Source organism: Dromaius novaehollandiae, chromosome 2, assembly GCF_036370855.1.
Source record: "Dromaius novaehollandiae isolate bDroNov1 chromosome 2, bDroNov1.hap1, whole genome shotgun sequence".
NCBI classification, from domain to species: domain Eukaryota; kingdom Metazoa; phylum Chordata; class Aves; order Casuariiformes; family Dromaiidae; genus Dromaius; species Dromaius novaehollandiae.
Genome location: NC_088099.1, coordinates 79,273,168 through 79,295,345, shown reverse-complemented (window position 1 = coordinate 79,295,345; position 22,178 = coordinate 79,273,168).

Sequence of the window (22,178 nt, the reverse complement as noted above, 5' to 3'; positions counted from 1 at the left end):
ATGACCAGGATGTAAAGCAAAGGTGGCAAGAGACCTGCATGGATGAACAAGGAGCTCCTGACAAAAATCAGACAAAAAGGAAGCATTCAAGCGGTGGAAGCAGGAATACAGAGACACTGTCTGAGCATGCAGGTATGGGGCTAGGAAAGCAAAAGCCTACCTGCAGTTGAAACTGGTAAGTGCAGCAAGAAGGGCTCTACAAGTTCATCATCAGCAAAGGGAAGATTGGGGAAAATGTAGTCCCAGTCCTGAATGGGAGTGGGGAACTGGTCACGAGGGATACAGAGAAGGCAGGGGTACTGAATGCCTTCTTCACCTAGGTCTTTACTGATAAAATCAACCCTCAGGAATACCAGGCCTACAAGACCAGTGGGAAAACCTGAAGCAAGTAAAACTTATTTACCCTCAGTGGATAAGCTTAGGGAATATTTAAACAATTTAAACATACAGAAGTCTATGGGACCTGATGGGATGCATCCATCAGTGATGAGGGAGCTGTGAGGCCACTCAGTTATCTTTCAAAGGTCATGGTGATCAGGGTTGGTTCCTGAGGACTGGAAGAAAGCAAATGTCACTCCTATAGTCAAGAAGGGTGAGAATGGGGATCCAGAGAGCTACAGGCTGGTCAGTCTCACTTCAATCCCTGGGAAAGTGATGGAGCAACTAATCACAGATACCATTTCCAAACATATTAAGGACAAGAAGGTGACTGGGAATAGTCAGTATGGATTTATGAAGGGGGAAATCATACCTGACCAACCTGATAGTCTACTATGATGAGATGACTAGCTTGGTGGGTGAGGGGGGAGCACTGGATGTTTTTTATCTTGACTTGAGCAAGGCTTTCAACACAGTACCTCATAACATACTTCAGCAGTTTGACAGTATGGACTAGATAAGTGGACAGTGAGCTGGACTGAAAACTGGTCACAGGGGCAGGTTCAGCAGGTTGTGATCAGCAGCATGAAGTCCAGCTGGGGGCCAGTCACTACTGGCATATCCCTTTGTATGACTTTAAGCCAAGGGCAGACTTTTTTTTTTTTTTTTTAACTTTCTAAATGTCAGACAGAGGATTCCACCAGGGCCTATATTGTCTACATGAACAAATTTTGCACATTATTTAAATATATAACATAGAATCAATTTAATAAACTACAATACATAGCTGAATCTTAAGACAGTCCTAATTTCAAAATTGTAAATAAACTTGTCTTTCCTTAATCTAGTTTAAAACAATTTTTCCCACTGATGTTAAGAGGACAACACCCTTAGTTTACTGTCATATTATTTGAGAGCAGGTTAGGACATATCTACAGACAAGCACTGCTGTGTTTGATTAGAGATGGTTCTGATAACAAAGCCAACAGTAAGAAGGGCCCGGAAATGACTGGGAAACTTTTAATAAAGCACGTCATGCACAGATTACAGGCAACAATGGCTGTATGTTATTTATTTCAGAAGACTGAGATAACTTCCCTGATATTTCACATGAAAAACTGTAATCTCATTTGTCTGTCTTATTTAAAAAATACTGTTTTCAAAAAATGGAAGATAAGGTTGTGGTTTCATGGTGGATAGCACAGACACAGGCACATCTGATGACAAATAGAATGACTGGACCAAAAAGAAAGAAGAAAGGTGATACTGGGGTTAAGTAAGGACAAAAGAGGAATGACAGAGAATATCAGAATCCAGAGAAAATAGGGGGCAAGTGAGAATGGCAAATAAAATAAAATTTGACCTATGGAGTTCCAGAAAAGCAAAGGAGAGCAGCTTCCAAAGAATAAGTTATGGAAACTTTCATAGCACTGAACCAGAAAGAGATTTAAAAGGAAATACACAGAGTATTGTCTTTCAGGTCTATGGTTCTAATCTTAAGTACACTTGAGTACATAATCAAGTCAAGCATATTGTTTCTGCTGACTGGAGCAAGGTAAGATTTTTTTCCCTCACCTTGGTGAAGATGAGAGTTTAAAAATTCCTAACACTTCAGTGTTAAAAATGGGAAAAAAGAGATTTTCTGTCTTCTGAAGATCCAGAGGAAGTTACTCCTCTCTTACCTGCCTTTTCTTTATTTCCACCTCCCAAAACAAAGAAAAAAAATCACCAAACTAAACATCAGTAATAGACCCAACACAGGCCACAATCACAGTGCCTTCTAGCTGGGTTCTGATCAGGCATATAAATCTCAGGCTGTACTTTTGCATTTGGAGATAGGGTTGCTCAAGCTTCAGAGGCTTACATCAGCTTTAACTGTTTTCACATTGCACTATCTGTTATGTCAGTACAGGATTTTTTTGTGAGGTTGCATGATGAGCCATATCTGGCCAAAACATTACACAGCACATGGGAGGAAACAAGAAAAGGTGGATCACTTTTCCACACTGATTCATTGCACAAGCACAAAGGAGATGTGCTGCTTTGGTAAAAGAATCAGATTTGAGGCAAGAAATGCTTTAACTGGCATTTTCGTCAAAGAAACACCTCTTTTTTCTCCATCCAGGAATGGAGAACTGCAGTAAGGATTCTCTCTTCTACAAGAGATATTCTGGTATGCAAAAAAAAAACAGTGAAACTTTTCATGACATCACTGTTGGTTCCTGCATAGTTAAATGTTGTGGAGCTAGGCTTTTTTCCTCTGTTCTAATGATCAATGTTCTTATGACTTATTCAAGTAAGAACAGCTCCAAGCAAAGAGCAAAAGAAAAAGACATTAATGCTATTTTGCTTTGTCAAGAGAGTGGTAATGCAGTACAGAACACCTTTAAAAGCACCCATAAAGTGAAAGCAGACATTTCTTCCCTAGCAGAAAAAGGAATAAAAGGTGTAAAAGCAGTAACAGAGCAAATCTGGCATAGATACAAGGTCATCTTTAAAAATGAGAGTCACTAATTACAGGGAAAGCTTCAGAGACAGTGTGATCACTCCTAGATAAATTTTTGCACTAGGCTGGATGAAGACATCTTAGATGTTTTGCTAAAGACATGTTACAGCCCAAATAGAAGTTCCAAAGTTGGGAAGGCTGGGTCTAGACTTCACCCCAGCAGATGGATTTAATCCATAACACTGAAGAATTCTCTATTTCACCTGCCCCTTTGTACTGAACATTTTCCACCAGTTTACTTTGGGCAGACTTTAGCCACTCTAGCTGAGATTCATTTGATTAAATGTAGATGCTTACAATTTATATATCTACATCTGAGCTAAACACTTCAGGCTCCTTTTTTAATCAGTGGAGAGACTGATTCATGTTAGTTTGAAGCAAAAATCCCTGACAGGTCATATCTCTGAGCTAGCTGTTTAGAGTTCCATTAGGTTGCATCTTAACTCTCCTTATTTTTTCTGCAGGGTGCCTAGATAGCCTAAAATGTGCTCCTGGACTCCAGTTTGAAGGTGAGATACTCACAGTAGACTTACTGCAACTACTTTGGGGGACTTATTTGTGTCTTTGATTTCCAAAAGCAGGAGGAGATTACTTGTGCACTTTTTAGGAAGATTGTATGGATAGCAACATTCAAGTCTTTGAGGAACTACAATATTTCAGTAATGTTATGTAAAGCAGACGAGAAAATGAGAGAAGCCATCTCTAGCCTGTAAAATTTATAGAAACCAAAAAAAGATCTCATAAAGACATACATAGAAGATTAATTATTGTCTAACAATTAGAAAAAGGTCATGTGTTGTGCTATTGTAATGATTTCTTCTTGTTTTCCTCCTTCTGCTCCTCCTCTTCCTCCTCTGATTGTTGCTGTCCTTTTCTTTTTTAATTCTTTGCAAATATTTAGTGCAGGCATAAATAGAAAACAGATACTCACTGCTTCTTAGACATCATCTCTCACTTTTCTGATTTCCATTTTATTTACTTTATGGTTATTATAATATCTGCTACCAACCACTCCTACTTCAGTGTGCTAACCATGACTCACATAAGCACCTAATAAATTACATCAGTGGGAAGCAGATGAGTGCATGAAGAGGAGATGCAAAACTCTTTAGTCATGCAGTTTTTCATTCTGGGGACTGAATTGCCAGACAGAAAAGCATTGTGAGTGGCTCATGCATCTGCCAAGTCCACCAGATGCCAATCTCGCTCTCACAGTTTTGGTAAAAGCCATTAATCAGTATGCACTATTCTCTATGGTAAACCAGGAGCTCAGTTAAGCAACCAGCTAAAACAGAAAGAAAAAGGTAACCCCCCCCCCATATACAGTGAGTTTCTTTAAGCAAAGAGAATTACATAATTTTTATCACTTGAAGCAATATTTAGAAAACGATCACAATCCATATATTCCTCTTTCATACGCTATCTTGCATAACGATGCAATGGAGGGGAGGTATTCTGGAACAACAAAGTGAAATGAAGAATTTCCATCTGCCAGACACTGATCAATCTGCATGAAATAAGGTGTATCAGTGTACTAGATCATAATCTGAAGAGGACATATATTACACTGCTGTCTACACTGATGAGGGTGAGGCAGCATCTTCATTACAATCTGTGTGGTTTCAGGGCTTATAGCATATTATAATAGCTCATCTCAGGCTGAAACTGCATAAGTTCTCTCTACAGCCTTCCAGGATTTTTTTTTCTTTGCTTATTTTCACAGAAGAGACACTGGCAGATTTACAGAGGAGCATAGCACATCAAAAATAAAAAGAGTCCATTTTTTCTAAAGTCTCCAGGTGCAAAGACTCAGCATGAGAGAGTCTTCAGAGCACAAAGGGTTGCAGTCTACCACAGCCATTCTCATAAACTGATCTGTTGGCCAGAAGGTTTTACAGAAAGATTTTAGCCTGTGAAGGCCAGAAACATTATAGTCTATGGCTCTTTATACTAAAATGCTAACAAATAACCTAGGCCATTTTTACTTCAAAAGAATTACAGGTCAAACGATGACTTCAATTACTCTTTGCTTGTTGACAAAGTAATTAAAAATGAAACTTGAAATCTGTAGCAACACTAGTAAGTGGAAAAAAACCCCAACCCCCCCCCCCCCCAAAAAAAACCCCTGCACTATCCTTTAGCTAGGAAAAAGCACTTGAGAGAGTGCCTATGACAATCTGAAAAAATAAAATGATGAATATGAATGATGAGTGATGAACATGAAGGCTTTAAAGGAACAGTACACAGAGCACAGGGAAAAAAAAAGAAAAGCTGAGCCTCCTGAGGAATGTGACACATACAGGTTTATCTGTCCTGAAGACTGAGATATGGTGCTGATTCCCAGCTCTCTTTGAATGGAATGCAATGCAGTTCTTTGATCCCACAAGAAGAGTAAAAAATATGACTCTTTCTATATTAGGATGCACTGAGTCAGAGCTGTCTCTAATCTGTCCAACTGCTTGTTACTTTAAACTAGTTATATACATGCCTTCTCTTCACCCAGCACTTGTCTGTATCCAGACCAAACCCAAATTTAAACCTGCTGAATCAGGTATCAGCAGCAGGTCCCTACAGTAGCTTCAAGTGTTCTCTATGCCAATTTATGCAGCTTTTCTTGGTAGCTGAACTGGCTTGTTTACAGCTAACATGGATATGTCAATATTTCTTGACAGTAACAAGACATACCCAAAGGGACAAAGCCATTTGAGTACACTTTTAAGCACGTGTTGTTTTCCAGATTAATGCAGGAAACTCTAAATAGCTTAAACAGGCTGCAACAGCTAGGCAGCACAAAAAATTGGAAATAGTCAGTGAATGTTTTTTTGTTTCCTGGTACCTTTTGATTCCCATCAGTTTTCACTTTATGTCATTGTTGTCTCTTGTGTACTAATACACTCTTACATCCATTTCTGTAGTTCTAGAACAGAATGTGCACAAAAAGTATTGCGGCTTAAGGTGCTCCATTAGAAACCAGTCTTATCTTGCACTCATTATACTATTATTTTAATGATGATGACATAGCAATTTATCTCCAAAAATGTGTCGTGATTCAATTCCTCATTGTAGGAAATTTCATGTGGCTGAATTGCACACATCTGATTGTATCATTAGGAATATGCAAGAGAAACGCAACAATAAGATAGAGTATTTCGCAAGTTAATCTTACCAGCAAAATAATATTAATAAAACTGTGCATGAGGCAGGGAGTCCCTTAGTAGTGATCGGTGTAGTATATTAATATTCTGCATATCTTATGAGGCCACTTTGGCAAATTGGTATATCAATGTCTTTGTAATTCATGCTAACTGATAATATACAAACTTACAACTCCCGTCATTCAGAGCTGAAAAGGTAAAGTAAATTTAGCTGTCAGCTAGAGAGTTTTACTGGGAGGTGGAGGTGTTGCTGTGAAAATATGCATGTTGTGCTATTTACAGCTCTTCTAGGAAAAATACTCTTTGTTGTTGGTAATTGGAACTTGTAAGGAATTTTCAATGACTTAAGCAGCCTGCAAAAGAAGCATTGCTGCCATGAATGAGCAAGTCTCTGCCTTCAACATATTAGACAAAATGAAAGCTTGATGAATACATGCGGTTAGGAAAGCTCAGATTCGTCCCTGTGTAGAAGAGGAGCTGGGGCCTGGTAAGGCCAATGGTATCCTGGGCTGCATTAGGAAGAGCACTGCTAGCAGGTTGAGGAAGGTGATCTTCCCCCTCTACTCAGCCCTGAGGAGGCCACACCTGGAACACCGTGTCAAGTTCTGGGCTCCACAGTACAAGAGAGTCAGGGACATACTGGAGCAAGTCCAGCAAAGGGCCATGAAGATGATGAGCGGCTTGGAGCATCTCTCACCTGAGAAGAGGCTGAGAGAGTTGTGACTGTTTGGCCTCAGAGAGAGATGGCTCTGGGAGTCTTATCAATGTGTATAAGTATCTGATGAGAGGGAGTAAAGAAGGGACTCTTCTCAGTGGTATCCAGTGAAAGGATAAGAGGCAATGGGTACAAACTGAAATATGGGGAATTTCACTGAAATATAAGAAAAGCCTTTTATTACTGTGAAGGTGGTCAAACACATAGCAACAGGTTGCCCAGAGCAGTTGTGGAATCTCCATCCTTGGAAATATTCAAAATCTAACTGGACAAGGCCCTGATCAACCTGTTCTAGTACACCCTGCACAGAGCAGGGGGAGTTCAATTAGACCGTCTTCAGAGGTCCCTTGCAACCTCAGCAATTCTATGATTCTATGAGTTGATAAAAAAGCATAGTCAGCATCCACTTTTTAGTGCATTTAGGCACCTTTCATATAGTGTAGCTGTCCCTGAGGCAGACCTCTTGATAACAGACCTTGTACAGCTCTCTGTCAGTAGCAGAAGGCAGTAATGACTCCTTAGAGCAGTCAGTGTCATCATGAGCACGCACGAGACAGGCATCCTGGGAGTGCTGGGCATGCCAGAAGGGCACAGGTGGTGAGGCACAGCATGCTAGTATGTGATGATGCATTCTGCTGGAGTGGAGGAGGGATGCGATCTTCAGCTAGAAAGACTGCAGGATCCTCTACTTTGTAGACAGAACGCACCCAGGAACGGGTATGCACATTCAGAGCCTTCTTTTGAAACCTGTTTAGGTGCAGTCTGAGAGTACAGATACATCTTGCATTTGCAAGCCATTTTTAAAGTGAACAAAAGAGGAATCAAAAAACGAAAATGTTTAAAGAAGGAAGAAAGACTTTATCATCAGTAATTAGAATACATAGAAATCACTTACTTATAAAAGTTAAGGGTTCTACTCTCCTTTTGATAAACAAGTCACACTCTCATAAATGTCAGTGAGCATTATCATCACTGACAGTCGCGTCTAAGGCCTTTCGTGCCTCACAATCACCCAGATTTTGTAGAACCTCTGCATATAATTTTAATTTGATATAGGTCAATCTGTAGTGTTTATATGCAACTGGAACTGCTGAAGTGATTTAACCTTCACTCATAACATTGTCCTTACACCTTCATTTCACCTCTCCCCTGGATCATACCTACTTAAGTAAGTGGTACTGAAAAAGGCTGTTCCCATATTGTTGAGGGCAAGGTACCCTAGAGTGGACTGATTGTATGTACTCTGCACAGCTTCTGTAGACCAAGGGTGATCTGAGCTACAGGTCAACCCCTTGGCCCTAAGACATAATTATTAAGTATTGGGGGGTTTTCAGTCAAAGTTTTTGGGACACCATGAAGGGCTCTATCACAGCTCCTGAGAATGGTGTTTCCATAATGTTACTGCATGGGCATGTGCTGTATACCTGGCATCAGGGTGTTTGAAAGTGCCAGGGCTCCTGAGATAGTACTGGAAGACAGTGTCTGGCAGAAAGAGCCAACTCTGTTGTGTTCTTATCCATACTGCCTGTTGGAAGTGGTCTTGGGAGGGAACTATGCTCAGAATTACACTTGGTATTTTCTTGGACAGAACTAGAGGGGCCTAATCCAAGAAAGTGTTTGGAACTAATATATTTATATATGTATATACATTTTGAATGCTCAGGAGACCATCATGGAGCAAACCATGAAGTTATCTGAACAGATATTTCCAGTGATTATCTGGGACTATCTACAGAGTCATGATTCAACACACCCTAGATCAGAGATTTGAGTCCAGAAACTGCAAGGCTGAACAAAGCAAATCCCTGAAACACCACAAATGTGCTTGTTAATTTTGCTGGTAGAGGTAAGTTACACTCTGTTCCCAGCTCTGCTTAGCATACTGTATTTGGCAAAGTGATAGCGCATATACCCTAGTGAGATTTGTCATTTCCAGAATATCTGGTCTTGCAATGATTGGTGCATGGCAAGAAATAGAGTAGATGCTTAAAATGCACATGAGGAATCAGATCCTTTGTAGACCAAACATGAAAGAAAGTCTCAAACTAACTATGCTTTGCATAAGAATCAAGCACAAAATTCCTCAAATCTATTGAGAGATTCACAAATTGACTTCTGAACTTGCTTGAGAATTATACATTTTAGAATTCAAAAAGCATTCACTGACTTTTGCATTTGGGCATTTTGTCAAAGAGATGACATTGAGAGGTGGCATTGAAAGAACTCAGTCTAGATTTAAATAAAACAAATCTTATGTGATGGGACACAAAAGAAGGCAGAACTTTGAGATGAATCGGCCAGGCTTTTTTCTTACAATGAGCTCCTCAAAAAAACCCACAGTTTTTAAACTCAGGAGAGTCAGAAGCTTCTTTGAGCAGCAGCTAAATCAAAAACCTAAGCTCAAAACTGCACAGATCAAAATGAGAAAAGGACTATAACCTAATCTCCCTACCTACCAGATTCTTGCAGGAGGGGTCCATCCTTCCAGGATTGATTTCAGTCTGCCCACAAACACTTCCAATTTCTAGAAATTTCCTTTTCCACCCTGAAAGGCATAGCTAGGTATCTGCTTGTCTCAGCAGTCTTCCAGGCTCTTCTTTGGCTGCAGACTTCTGCCTGCTTGCTGTGACTCACTTCTACTGAATGCTACACCTTGAGCAAACTCAGTTGGCCTCCTTGGAAGAAACAATTTCCTCTTTCCACCACAAGGTCCTGTCACTTCCTTTCGCAAGATCACAGCTACAAACTGAGGTCAAACCAACAAACTAGATGTGTCTGTCACACCTCTCCAAAGGGCATAATTCAGAGACATACTTATAACTCATTTCATATACAAATCTTGCCTGAAAATTCCTCAGCATCATCTTTCTTTCACAAAATTTCTGAGACATTTGCTTTAAGTCAGAAAACTGGTTTTGTGGATGCTTGGACCTTTGTTGTTTTCCTCAAACAAGGAACAGCAAGCTTTGTGCTAACCTTTGCACACATCTCCAGTACACCACTTCAGTCTCCACTGGGACCACTGCCATGATTCAGAAATGGCAGCAGTTCCAAATTCTTTTCTGTGTACATTTTGTCCCAGCCTCAGGGTAAAACCCTGGAAGACACCACAGAAAAGAAGCCCAGGTTTACATCCCTCGAGCACTCCAGCTGGATGCCAGTCAGGATGATGGGCTGACCCAAGCCCCACACTACGTTACAGGCTGCATCAATAGGTAAGTGTAAACACAGTCAGTTTCCCACACTTTCGGAATGCTCCTAGCCCAGAGCAGGCAAATTTCCCAGGGATTTGCTTATTGATAACTTGTCCGTGGTGTACATTGTTAAAGACAAACTCTGCCAAAACTTGGAGGACTATTTGTGATAGAGATACGTAATCCCAATATTCTTCCTTTCTTTGTCCCACAGAGACTTGCTACAATACCCTCTGCAGAGCACATATCCACTGATAGCTTTGCTAGCATATTTTGACAGTCAGACCCTGAAACTGCTCTACAGTGTTGCAGTTGAATCTATGTATGTATCTCTATGTGTATATATCTGTCTATGTGTATATCTATCTGTATCAGTGAGGGAATCACTGTGATGAGAATGTTTAAAAAGAATGGTAAATCAGGTCAGTTTTAAGCTTTAAAACAAAACTTTACTATATCTTCACTAACAACACACTGCCAATGGCTAATTCTTCATCATCATCATTATCAATACATAAAGCAGTTAGTTAGCCACTAACAATCAAGTCCTACATTAGCTGTGAGTGTGTTACTGGTCCTAGTTGCCAAGGGCAAGGTGATCAGTCTTGAGAGCTCTTCAATGAGAGAAGTGGAAAGTGAAGTGGAAATCTTCTCCCTCCTCACCCCAATTTTGGATCTGGTCCTTTTATAATATGTTTAATTCTTTAAGCAATTCCCAGCACAAGACCTCCACCCTCTGGGGTATGTACTGCACAATACTGAGACATGTCACTGTCCCAGGCTGTGGCAGGTGCCTTATCCTGTCATTAGGCTTTTTTGTTTTCTTCCATAATCACTGCTTCTTTCTGTAAAGCAAAAACAGTCTTTCCCAGCTCTTAAGGTATTGCTCCTTCAGTGACCAGTAACTGACCATCAAGAAGTTTTCTTCTAGGGGCCTGTTCTCAGCCTGTGCCCATATTTTCAAGGCCTTTACTTAAAGATTAAGAAGCCTCATGCTTAAACAGTACATCATAACAAGAGACCTCTGGTAGCAAGCTCTGGTTCACAAAGCAGGTTCTCATAACATGCTATTAGCAAGCCAAAAGCCCAGACCTCTCACTCTTAGCTTAAGGTCTGAGACCCATTCCTAAGCAATGGCAATATCATTTGCACTGGGTCACTGGGTACAAAAATGCTTGTACATTGTTTACCAGTTATGCTATATCAGTGTGCCTATGTCTTAGTTCCAGATAAACTCATATTAATTAAATCCTGCTTAGTGTGCAACACTTTGACTTGTATTGTTTGTTTAGGTTGAATTGTTTAGGTTGTGATCTGCCATCTTAAGTGAAATTTAAAATGTGATTCAGTACCTGATCTATACACAGGAAATGGTATTAATTAATTTAATCTAAATTTATGCCAGCATGAGTTATAAAATAAGCTGTCTACTAACTTTTTTCAAATTTATACCAAGCCAAATTAGAAGATAACCTACACACTAAATAATCATCATAGCTAAACATTGTCTCATGATTAGCAAATCACCAGTCTACACCTCACTAGTAAAATAACCCTCATTCTCTTACAAATGTCCCGTTTGACTTCAATTTCCCTGCAAAATAAGCATTTTCTCCCTCTTCCCCCCACACACAATGTCATTTCAGCTCTCTCCCTTGCCCTCTTCCCTATATAACACAGGGGCAAAACAACCTGTATTGTGGTTAGTCCCAAGCTACTGGTCCACGTAAATGGGTCAGCACTTGAAGAGAAGAGCATCTGGGTCTCTGTCAGCACTGAAATTGCAGAGGTGAGACGGACTTGTGCATGTTCCACCCTTCCCTGAATTAGAATCAATATCAGCTTACAGAGACATTACAAAATTAGAAGCTGAAAACACTGATATATCTTCTTTCACCATTAAGTTTACTTACCAACCCCACCAAATGCTGATGGCCAAATGGTTTTACAGCATTATAAAAGGAATTTGACATTTACATTATATAAATAATAATAACTTCTGAAATTATGCTGGCTTAAATAATCACATGAGATCGCAGAGCTTCTTATTTCAACTTTGGAAGTCTCACCCCTGTGACAGTTTCATCTGCAATCACCTACAGACCAAGGAGCCAGTTGCTGGCACACATCAATGTTTCCCGGTACAGTCAGAGTGAACAATGGGAATCTTGGTATGGGGCAACAGAAAAAGGGGTCTGCAAACAGCAGTGCTGGCACAGGAGAAAACTGGAACAGGGGAACTGAATGGTGTAAGGATCTGTAGCATGCACTAGGGCATCAAGCTTCAAAAGTAGTAAAGTGTGTGATCCCCACCATGTCATGGGACATAAGCACACACTATGGGGAAGATCACCAGGGCATCAATAAAAATTGCTCCTGGTGTTTTCAGATTGTAAGGAGAGGTGTGTCGTCTTCTGAATCACCTGATATGGACTTCCGTTACTACTTGGACATAGAGCAAGGATTGGCCTGCTCAAATATGTTCATTCTTTATTTTACAGAGTTCATTTTACTCACTTAACCCTTCAGATTTTTTTTCCCCTGTAGTGGAGTGCTGTACCTTACAGATTCAGTAACAGGCCACTATATGCTGCTTATAGGAGGTTAAATGGCTTTTTGCAGCTAAAAAGTAAGTGCAAGATTTAAATTTTCTATTGAGGATGTGAAGATCTCAAAAAAGGCATAACACATTCTGGCAATTAATGAGATAGTTAAAGATTGTGTTATTTGGTTAGACAAAAAAAGTTTTTCAACAGCAACAAAAAGCTGCTGTTAAGGGTCACTTTAGGAAAGGAGAAGAAAGGAATATAGACTGGAAGTTAGCCTTTCTCATCCTTCCTCTGCTTGATCCCTGTCAAGTTCTTTAGTACATTTCTTACTATGCTTGAAATGTACAAACCCCAGAAACATTAAGGTCATTTTAATCAGTGACTCACTAAATGGCAGGCAATTCTTTAATGTTCCATGGCAATGTGTGAAAAATAAAATCCCAGCTTCTTTGGGTGAATGGAGATCTGAACATGATGTCTGCAGTCCCTTTCAAGACAACAAATGGGCAAAAAACAGAAAGCAAATTCAGTGACTAGCAATAATGCCAACTATTTTAAAGTACTTTCTACCATTAGATCCCAGAGCCCCATCCAAAAATGTTTTCATCATTTCTTGATGTTACTGCTGGTGGAACCAAAGATGCTTACCCAGGTATCACCCAAGAATGTTCACGTTATTCTGAGAAAACATCTGCAGAAGGGAGCTCATTACACCTTCCTAGTTAACGGAGTTTGTCCTGGTCCTCAAGCAATAGACCTGGCCAGGAACAGTTCTCTGGTCTACAGCCAGAGCTTCTTAACCTACTGAACAGAATAGCTGTATCCAAACTGATCACAGAGCCTGGGGTCTCTGGGCCAAGTTAGTATCCCGGTCATGCCCCAGCACATTCTGGGAAAGTGCTAGCTGGCTCACGTCAAAAGTACTAGCAGTTTAAGAGCGTGGGTGACTGGGTACCAGTGCTCAGGCCTGTGCTCTGGTGTTGCTCAGTTTACTGGTAGAGACAGAGCCACAAATGAAGGAGACCATTACATATAGTTATGCCAGCAAAATTCTGTTGCTGCATCCTTACCTGTAAATAAAACAGAGCCCGTGAACATACTCAGACACTGTCCCACAGTCATCTGTACCTCCAAACTGATAGCATGATTGAGGAGCAGCAGCCTATCTTCACTGTGCATCTGAGGCTGGAGCCTTGAAGCGGCTGACCAGCCCTCTTCCCCAAGGCTTCTCTTTGGGTGTACAGTCGTCTCCTTTGAATAACACATATGATACCCTTCATTAAGCATACAGAAAAATGTAATCCTTGCCTACAAGAGCGTTTAATGTCAGGGAGAGCAGACCATGACAGTCAAAATCACTTTTACTTTGTGAGTACTTTCATTGTGTTGAAAAGGCTGAAGCAGGATAGCAGGAAGGAAGACTGATTTTTGGAAGCAGTAATTCTAGTTCAAGTGGAGCCCTCCGGAGAGAGGACTGACAGTATCTTCCTGAATGTTGAGAGAATTTTGAGGGCACAAATCTGGGTGGGCAGAGCCAGGAGTTCACAGGAGCAGTCTGGCAGATTGGCTTTTCCTCAGGATCCAGAAGCATGGTGTGATTTTTGCTATCGCTAGTTTCCATCACAACTTTGCAAGGACAATCAGCAGGAAAAGGTTGTTTACAGAAGTTGTTCACAATTATTCCTTATTATCTTACCCACAGAAGCTTAGACGCCAGGACATATAAATAAAATGATACTAGATTTGCATCTAGTAAGAAGGCTAATGTGCTCTGAGAATCAGGATATCAGCTTTTTGGAGAAAACGAAACACAGAGAGGGGTAACCAAAATAAGAAAGGCTGAAGAACAGTGAATTATGATAAGTCATTGTGAAAGACAAGCAAATATTATTATAGTAATAGGTGTAAGCAGTAGAAAGATGGAGTAAACATTTGTTAAAAAGGAAGAAGTAGAAAAAATTAGCAAGATAAATATGTAAGAAAAAAAATCCAGTAGACAACATAGTTGAAGGCAACCATTATAGTAGATAATTGTATTTCATTAATATTTTTAAAAATATTTTTGGAAACTCGTCCTACCTTCCTATTCTGCTCTCTGAGCATTAGCTCTTTGTCAGTGAAGTTAAATGAGAGAGAAGAAAATATAATTAATTTGAAAGGCCATACCTGAATAGGTGATTCTGATACTACATTTGAAGAATGATATGACTTTTTTCATCTCGGGATTTCAAACCACTAGAGTATATAGCATCATACCAGCTAGGTGGGTGTTTTAGCAGTTTCATTTTCATTTATTACATGTAAAGCAAAACATTCACTAAGAAAATAAAATCAAGAAAATAATCATTCCAAGCTGATAAAATGTTAAAGAAAAAAAATCACAATATGAGCTAACCTGCCCTGATACACGCAAGTTCTGAATTCTTGACTTACTTTCACTCTTTTCAGAAAGCCTGAGATCTCTGTTTTGCTCCCGGAAACAAAAAGTTTCAGACTCAGTTTGTTGGATCAGGAAAGAATGTCCTTACAGGCTACTGAGATCCAGGTACTGTCTATACTGAGGCACAGGGTTAACCAAAGCGTGAACAGCTGTCTCTCATCTATGCCCTGACTTGCTGTCTACCCATTGCTCTTTCCATTTTCTTGCTTGTTTCTTAGACAGAGAATTCAGGTGTGTTCCAGCTTCACTTCAGTCATTTCACCCCAGCCATAAAGACTTTCCTTTCCTTTCCAGCTTGTGGCTTCCTATGAACAGTCAAGACAGAGCATGTGGAATATGGAATCCTACCAGCTGTTAGGAAAACAAACTTGCAGGACTGCTATCTATAGATTTCCTGTGCTTAACTGCAGCACACAGGCAAGTAATCTATAAACATTTGCCAGGGAAGGTCAAGGCTTCTCACACACTGATGTACTAGAACAATGGCTTCCAGGAGTCAGGTGAACAGTGTACACTGAAAATAGTCAACAAATTTAGATTTCATTTGCAGTTTAGATATGGCCTAAATTTCAGGTTCTAGCATCTGAACTGTCATAGTTTATCAGTGTCAGAAGTGAGAACAAAGTAATGGATAATTTATATAAAAGATTTATTATGGAGGTAAAATGAAACTCCAAGAGATTAATTGTTTGTGACACATTCAAGTTATTGCATTGATAAGGCCCAAGTACATCAATAGTGCTCTGTTTTGATAAGTACAAATTGAATCTCTTGAATTTGTTTAACGGTGGACCCATTTCATCCTCCTCTTGTTTATTAAATCTTGTCTTTGGGATAAACTCCATTTGTTGATATCATTTGCTGTAGGAAAGGACCTCGGGATCTTCATGGACAACAAGAAGAATATGAGTGAGCTGTGCACACCTGTGGTGAAGAAGGCCAATGCACACTTAAGCTGCATAAGCAAGAGTGTAGCCAGCAGGTAGGCAGAAGTGTTTTCCCCCTCTATTCAGCACTGAGTACTGTGTCCAGTTTTGTGACTCCACTATGAGAAAGACATTGGAATACTTGGGCAAGAACAGCAGAAGATTAGCAAGATGGTTAGGGGGCTGAAGCACATGCCATGCAAGGAGCAGCTGAGCAAACTAATTGGTCAGCCTTTAGAAGAGAAGGGAGGATCTCGTTCCTTTCGTCAACTGCTTAATAGGAAGGTATAGAAACGATGAAGCCAGAAGCTTCTCAGAGGTACAAAATAATAGCACAAGAGGCAACAAATTGCAACACGTGAAGTTCTAATCAGTTGTTAGGAAAAAAACTTTTTGCAATGAGGGTTATGAGATTGCTGAGAGACTTCACTGAATTTCAGTCCTCAGAAATATTTAAAACTCAGCTGCGCAGTGCTCTGAACAGCGTAATCTAAGTTGGCCCTGCTTTGAGGGGGAGTTTGTCCCAGGTGATCCTCATAGCTCCCCTCAAACCCATAAAATTCTTTGATTCTGTGACCCTGATACCTGATGCCTGCAGAAAAGGCATTGCCTCACATGAGGACATTCTATCTAGAGACCATTTCTTAAAGCAGTAGGTTGAATTTTCCAGCCATGTAGCTGTACAAAAGAGAGTGCAGTTGCACTGAATGTGCCCAAATTCTATGCAAGTAATGTACAAATACTAAAAGCAGGTAAATACTATTCTGGAAAAATATCTCTCTATGAGAGTGCGATATGGCACACTTCAATGCTTAAAGACCCCAGGGGTATTTGCTGTTATTCTTTTGCTAGCCAAGATTTAAATATATTGGCAAAGTTGTGTTTAAGCTGCTTTTGAAGATTATTTCTGCAGATAAGTTACTACACTAAGTCTGGATTGTAACATCTCAAAAAAAATCATTCAAATTCAATAAAGCTCAAAAAGACTAACCTTCAGTTCAGCTGTAAGCTCAGAAACAATAAGATGCACATTTTTTTGAGAATGTTCTTCCATAATTTATAATAAATGTAATTGGACTAAGACTCATATAACAATGTGAACTGATGTCTTGACTTTTAATATGTTGTTCCATATTAGATGCTATTTTTATTATCATCGAAATAGGCCCTTATTGCATATCTCCTTCTCTTGAACTGTGAAACAATATAGAAGTCCAGGAGCAGTATCCAACAGATAAAACAAATACAGATGGCAAGCAGAAGAATCTTGAATCTACCATCAGAGAGAAAAGCCCTAACCTTATACTTACGAAAAAAGTGTTTTACATTTGTGAATGAATCTCCTCAACATTTCTGGGACTTTTCTGTTTCAAAATCAACAGCACATTATAAGATGGCAAAAAACAACCAAAAGAATAGAGGTCAACATTGGCCACTGAAAGTGGGTATTTTCCACAAATAATTTTTGTCTTGATGTAAATTCCACTGTCTGTCATAGAAGCTTTAGTAAAAGAGATTAGATCAACAGTCATTTTAAAATTTTCATGAGAATTGAAGACTCATAGCTAAAAGAATTCAATAGTACTAGTATCAAGAAGGGGAATAGCTTAGTCGGTTTTAAAAGGTGGCAGAAGAGATGGGAAAACAAATAGCTTTTGCTTCTGCCTTTTACAGCGATGCATAGATTTACCTAAATCATACAGAATTTGGTGCCTAGTCCCCACTAGAACTTCACGTTTGCAATTTATATTAGTATAATTCAATTCTGCCACATGAGAGGTCCACAGAGATATTCTGTATTAGGTGAACTTAGATCTCTGGATGCAAAGCAGATTCTCCCAAAAGTAATATTGAGTCTGTGCTCAGCAGAACACATGCTATGGTTGTCAATACCACTACCAAGAACCAATGCCTTCTGCATGTCTATGGGAGACTGCATGTTGTTCCAACATCTATAGTGAATCCTCCTGTCTTGCAAGGAGTCACACATACATCGTGAAAGAATGGAATTACTGACACTTAATGAGCTGTTGCTGAATGAACATAGTAAAGACATTAGGTTTTTTATAGGAACACTCTTTGGGTATAGTGCTCAGAGAGATAAGGAGGTTGATTTAATTGCTGAATACATTTCCAATACATGCTATTATCTGTAGCACAGCAGAATGAGGTAAACCTTTATCTCTTGTTGTGCCAGCTCAGTGAATCACAACAGTCAATCTCCCTACTCTCTGTTGGCATACATATGACCCCTCTGCAATGCTGTCATCATAAATCAACATTGAAGACAATGGGGCAATTCAGAAAAAGAGATTGAGAGAGTTAGAAGAAGAACTCAGAGTGTGCAAGGCATCAGAACCACTGAAAACCACTCATCAGTAAATACAGAGCAGATAAGAAGCTTAACAAATAATATTAAAGCATTGCAAACTCAAGAGAATTCACAATTGTCAGAACAAGCAGCTAGACTTGACAAAATAAGGGCAGAAAAGGTTCTTGCTTTTCAGGAAGCTGACTGTATGAGCTAGGGTGTTTAATTCTAGGTTTACTATAAAGTGGGTGTAGGAATCAGATCTGCAATAGAAACTATATAAGCATGTTACTGAAAGAAGAATCACAGCTGAAGACTGTGATGAATAGATGAAATTCTGTGACATCAGCAGTTAAATATAGACTATGATACAAATGGGAGTAAGCAAGCCCAAACAAGAGAGTCTCAGGAATTTTGCAATACTTGTCTTCAGTTAATCTGAAGATAAGTTAAGGAGGTCCCATAGCAAAAAGTGCTAGCTTGGCATTCTTGGAAGCTAAAATCTGGGGTTATAGGAACAAGTTTCCCAGAAATGTGATGGAATCTCTGTCCTTGGAGATATACAGAATTTGACCAGACAAGGTCCTGAGAACCTGGTATGGCTTTCATGCTGTGTTTGGAGCAGATTGTATACAGTGACATCCAGAGGTCCTTTCTGACCTAAATTATTCTATAATCTACTCTGTGATTCTGTCATTTTAAGTTTTTACTTTTCATTTATTTCTTTGTTACTTCAGAAGTTACATATTAATTGTAAAATCCTAATGTGTGCAGTTCTCCTGTGAGATCACTTAGTCAGGACAATCCAGCTCATAGAGGAAAGATGATGCAGACATTGTGTTTGTTGCTATAGATGTGCTATTTCCATGAGGATTTTTGCAGTGGGGCTGCAAGATATTTTAATGATCCTGAAGTAACAGAGTACTTCTGCGGGGCAAGAGAAGAGAAAGCAGGAAGCATGGGCAGAGCAAGAATCTTGTTCTGATGAAAGAATACCACCACAATAAAAACATACAATCCAAGTTGTTAGGAAATGTATAATATAACGTAAATAATGAAATGCAGATAGTGGCATGTTGAGACAACCTGCTGTTAACCATAATGTGTTTGTTTGTTACAGGCAGTGCTAACTTATAGTTAACATCCTGTTGTGTAAAAGAAAGAGTGGCCACACTGGTTCAGATACCATGCTCCTGTCTTGGCTATCATTTTGTGGCCTTTTGACTAAAATAGAGAGTAGTATCTGCTCCCATCAGTTTAATATATGATACACCCTCAGCTTTAAGACCTTACATCCTCAATTTAAAGACCTTACATTAAATGGTTTTTGAAGAGTAGGAGATAGACTGGGAGCTTGTTCTGTCCATTGCACACGTGGACCTCATACACCTCTAGGGAGCAGTAGCTGCTGGCAAGGGTGCTCTGTTTCCCTCCTGGTTCTCCAGATTTACTTTTATGACTCTAACTCCCTTTCCTTCTCTTTCATTCTTTATCCCCCACACTAGTTTGTTTATTGGCGGTAGGTGTCCCCTGCCCTGGACTCTTCTTCCTTTACACATTTTCCCTTTTGGGAGGCTGGGGGAAGATGGTCCTTAGCATTGTAAATAAGGGAAAGGAGCCAATAAGGACAGTGGCAAGTAACAGATGCTTAGAGAATACTCTTATAACCTATCATCAAATGTGAATTGTCTATTTAAAAAATCTGTTAAAGAAGATGCTCGGATACCTCTCTGAAGTGCCTGTGCACAAATGCAGCCAGCATGGGGAATAAACTGGAGGAATCAGAGCTCTGTGTGTGGTCACATGGATATGATCTCATTGCAGTTACAAATACATGGTGCGATAGCTCACACAACTGGAATGCTGCCATGGATGGCTACAGGCTCTTTAGAAAGGACAGGCCAGGAAGGCAAGGTGGGGGAACCGGAATATATGGAGCTCTGCCTAGGGGTGGATGATGAGCGGGTTCAGAGCTTATGGGTAAGGATTTAAGGGTGAACTGACATGGGTGACACTGTTGTAGGTATTTATAACAGGCCACATGACCAGGGAGAGGAAGTAGATGAGGCTTTCTACAGACAGCTGGAAGTAGCCTTATGATCACAGGCCCTGGTTCTTGCGGGGGGGGGGGGGGGGACTTTAATCACCCTGATATCTGCTGGAGGAATAACAGAGCAAGGCACAAGCAATCCAGGAGGTTCCTGGGGAGCATTTATGATAACTTCCTGACACAGGTGATGGAGGGGCCAATGAAGAGAGGTGCACTGCTGGACCTTGTAATAACAAACAAAAAAGGGTTGGTTGGAGATGTGAAGGTTGGGGGCAGCCTTGGCTGCAGTGACCATGAAATGGTGGAGTTCAGGATCCTGCGAGGAGGAAGCAGGAGAAAAAGTATGATCACAACGCTGGACTTCAAGACAGCATACTTTGGCCTCTTCAGGGACCTTCTTGGAAGAATTCCATGCGATAGGGTCCTAGAAGGAAGAGGAATCCAAGCGAGCTGGTTAATATTCAAGGATTGCTTCCTCCAAGCTCAAGAGTGGTGCATCCCAATGAACAGGAAGTTGAGCAAAGGAGGCAGGAGACCTGCATGGATGAACAAGGAGCTCCTGGCAAAACTCAAACAGAAGAAGAAAGTGCACAGAAGTGGTAAGCAGGGACAGGCCACTTGGGAGCATTATAGGAACATCATCCAAGTATGCAGGGATGTGACTACAAAGGCCAAGGCCCATTTGGAATTGAATCTGGCAAGGGATGTCAACAAGGCAAGAAGGGCTTCTTTACATACATCAGTAAAAGGAGAACTAGGGAGAATGTGGGCCAACTGCTGAATGGGGCAGGGGCCCTGGTGACAAAAGATACAGAAAAGGCAAAGACCCTGAAGGCCTTCTTTGCTTCAGTCTTTACTGCTAAGACCAGCCTTCAGGAGTCTCAGACCCTAGAGACTACGGAGAAAGTTTGGAGAAAGGAAGACATTCTCTTAGTTGACAAGAATTTGGTTAGAGATCATTTAGGGAAACTGGACATCCACAAGTCCACAGGCCCTGATGGAATGCACCCATGAGGGCTGAGGGAGCTGGCAGACATCATTGCTAGGCCACTCTCAATCATCTTTGAAAGGTCATGGAGAACAGGAGAGGTGCCTGAGGACTGGAGGAAAGCAAATGTCACTCCAGTCTTCAAAAGGGGCAAGAATGAGGACCCAGGGAACTACATACCAGTCAGTCTCACCTCAGTCCCTGTAAAAATGATGGAACAGCTTATTCTGGATGCCATTTCTAAGTATGTGGAGGATAAGAAGGTGATCAGCAGTAGTCAGCATGATTCACCAAGGGGAAATCATGCTTAACAAACCTGATAGCCTTCTCTGAAGGAATGACTAGCTGGGTAGATGAGAGGAGAGCAGTGGATGGTGTCTACCTTGACTCCAGCAAGGCTTTCGACACTGTCTCCCGTAACATCCTCATAGGCAAGCTCAGGAAGTGTGGGACAGAAGAGCACACAGTGAAGTGGATTGAGAACTGGAGGAAAGGCAGAGCTCAGAGGGTTATGCTCAGTGGTGCAAAGTCTAGTTGGAGGCCTATAGACAGCAGTGTCCCCCAGGGGTCAGTACTGGCTCCAGTATTGTTCAACTTCTTCATCAGTGACCTGGATGAAGGGACAGAGTGCACCCTCAGCAAGTTTGCTGATGATACAAACCTGGAAGGAATGGCTGATACACCAGAGTGCTGTGCTGCCATTCAGAAGGACCTTGACAGGCTGGAGAGATGGTCAGAGAGGAACCTCATGAAGTTCAACAAAGGCAAGTGCAGAGTCCTGCACCTAGGGAGGAATATCCCCATTCACCAGTACAGGCTGGGGGCTGACATGCTGGAAAGCAGCTCTGTGGAGAAGGACCTGGGGGTTCTGGTGGACTGCAGGCTGACCATGAGCCAGCAATGTGCCCTTGTGGCCAAGAAGGCCAAGAAGGAAAAACTTCTTTACTGTGCAGGTGACTGAGCACT